The sequence below is a fragment of the Ixodes scapularis genome, unplaced genomic scaffold (genome assembly GCF_016920785.2).
Source record: "Ixodes scapularis isolate PalLabHiFi unplaced genomic scaffold, ASM1692078v2 PGA_scaffold6__148_contigs__length_123643588, whole genome shotgun sequence".
NCBI classification, from domain to species: domain Eukaryota; kingdom Metazoa; phylum Arthropoda; class Arachnida; order Ixodida; family Ixodidae; genus Ixodes; species Ixodes scapularis.
In genome coordinates this window covers 74,598,228-74,601,287 of record NW_024609881.1, presented here as the reverse complement: position 1 = coordinate 74,601,287, position 3,060 = coordinate 74,598,228, and positions in this window count along the sequence as shown.

Below are 3,060 nucleotides of genomic sequence, written 5' to 3'. Positions count from 1 at the left end.
GCGTCAGAAGTGGACAACTTCCTGGCTCACTTGAACTCCATTGAACCAGCCATCCAATTCACGGTGGAGCACGAAATGCACGGCTGCTTACCTTTCCTTGACGTGCTAATGAAAAGACAGGGTGAGGCACTGAATTTTACAGTGTATAGGAAGCCTACGCACACGGGACGATACCTCCAATTTGATTCAAACCACCCGCTAAGTCACAAAGCGTCAGTAGTTTCGACACTTCTGATGAGGGCAAAGAATATATGTCCATCTGCAACAGACAAAAGGAAAGAGGATCAAAAGATCACCCGTGATCTAAAAAATAATGGATACACAGGTAACTTCATTCGCCAGATCACTCACCGTCTAAACCGCAGTCGCCGAGACGGGCAACCTACTGGGACTGCACGTCCTAAACCGATTGCACGCATCAGCATACCCTACACAAAAGGGATAAGTGAAACACTATCCAGGATTTTTGCAAAAGAACACATCACCGTGGCCCATAAACCTGTGACCACACATGGGCGTTTTCTACCTCGGCCAAAAAGTCGTCCACCCAAGGAAAGGGCCCAGGGTGTAATTTACCAAATATCCTGCACCCAGTGCCCCGCCTCCTACATTGCAGAAACTAAAAACTTCCAAGAACGACTCCGTCAACACAAAAATGACGTACGCAACTTCGACCGCGAACGCAGTGCTCTGGCGGAGCACTGTGAAGTTAATGACCACCGTATCGGATTTGAAGATGCAAGCATTCTGGGTACTGAGACGAACCTACGCAGAAGACAGCTGATAGAATCCTGGCATATTCAAAACACCGCAAATAACATCAATAGGTCTCTAGGCACCTTACCCAGTTTATATGTTCATGGGTTACGAGATACAATCAAGACGGCGCAGGCGAAACGAAGACAACCAGCAATCGACAATGAAGAAGAAGAGATAGCCAGTTCAAAGAAAGACAAAGAAGCTATTATCCCGTTTAGTCGCCCCTGAGGAAGAAACGAACTGTTTCGAAACGTTGGGACAATCTTTCGACTTTTTGGTTGGCGTATTTCTTTATTCTTTACATTTAAAGAGGGCTCACATTTGAGTTCATCCCTTGCCCAAAGAGCTCTCTTGTTGAAAAATGTTGACTACAAATAGACTTTTTTCAAAAGTGTGGGCCGCCTGTACTTTGGTTCACCGTATTTGGTAACGGGAAGCCACCACAGCCCCCTTGAGCCAATCAGAAAGACGGAGTGAAAGTGTGTGACAAATCTGTGCAGATGAGCACTCCGATGATATGTTGTCATCTTCCTCTCTTTCACGTGCATATTGACTCACTAAGACTGTAGCCTTTGCGGCTTGCCAAATTGTAATGAAACGAATTACAATAGCCACTACTCTAATTACCCACGGCCTTCATACTTTGGGAATTTGTTCGACAAGAATGGTATGACAGCCATGACTGGGAAATCGACTCGGCGCCTACTGGGCTCGAATGCTGCATTAGCGTTCGACGTGAACTGGAACCCAATTATGTGCTTTACGGCGAAACAAAATGGTGACAGTAATGTTTCTTGATGGGTTTTTGCAAACGGTCTATATTGTCATGCATATAGTAAGTGTGTTGCTATATAATAATGCATCAACACATACTACTAACCTAGATGCTGAGAGGTGCGTTTGTTTTTGCAATTAACACGTTACAGCAATAATTATTTCTTACGAGTGTAATATTTTTTTTTTTAGATGGGCTCGTTTTGTGCTCATTAATGTCAGTCTGCTTTGACGTTATTATTATGTGTGTGGTTTAAGTATCCTCCCTGCTATGCCTACAGAGGTTCTTGAGGGAAATAAATTAATAAACAACATTTTCACATTACTAGAGTTAGTTTTCGGATACGCCGAATGTAAAGGAGAAGTGGAACGAGAGCAGCCCAATGCAACCAGTCTGCCGGTCTGGTATGTCCCATTAATTAATATTCAGGGGTCAGAGATGCGAGTGTCCTCAAAAAATCCAGAGCGTGCAGTGAACACAGTTCTTGGCGTATAGACTATGAAGGCGTAAAGGCAAGCGGAATCATGTTTATTCGGTTAGTGTATCAAATATGTTTATTTCCACTGGATTACGTGATGATTGGTTCTTTGCAGATGGTTCCATAGCGAGTTCTTTCTGCGACAGTCTCGTGTCAGGTATTCAGTCGTAGTAGCTGTGCTCCTTGTTGTCGAATGACGCTCCTGGCACGTCGGTGTTCAGTTTGGTCGAGTGGCAACTTCGACCGACCGATGCCGTCTTGTAATCATACGTCATGTGTGGCGACTGACATCTGATGCACTGAAGCTGCAGGGCTGGCTTCTAATCCGCAACTTTTCCAGGTAGTTTTCTGCGTCAGTGAAGCAAGCTCAGGCATGTATTGCTTACGTGGCTGTGCCTTTTGCTGTACCGTTGACTTGATGGCTGACATCCGAGCCATTTCACTTCCATTTTGTAATTGCGATATTTTCTGCCTCCCGCGACCACTGTAATTTGTGTAAGTCTCCTGTGGCAAAGTGAATTCGGTTGGTGCTTGGTGTCCACTTTTGAGAACAAGCAACCATTCTATTTCTTTAAGTCACTCAGCGGCATTCTTTCTCAAAGTTGGAAATTGTTTGCTTCGTGGCGTGGACAGATATAATTGGTGTCAGCAAATTATTATGCATTGTCCTTGGACGATAACCGACACCAAATCAGCTGGCCTTGCATTGCCGCTCAGCTGCTTGGTCGTGCTTACCTCCCGTCGAGGTGATGGGGATTGGGAGCTTCGGGTAACGTCGACACCAGGGACAAAGGCCGCCGAAGATAACCCTCAATGTCCTTCGGACGCCCCTCGAGACGTGGTCGAGGGTCGTTCGGCACGAGCCCTAGCAGGCCAATTCATTGGTATGGGCACCTCCAGTAGACATGGTTGGCCTCATGCACTGGTAGCAGAGTGGTTTTTGGTTTACCATTCGCAGCACCTCCGTTTTCCTCGGTGTACTTCGTTCAGCGCAGACCTACACTGGTTCTTTTTGATGTCGGGAATGCTTCGGCGTTGGGGTGTTTCG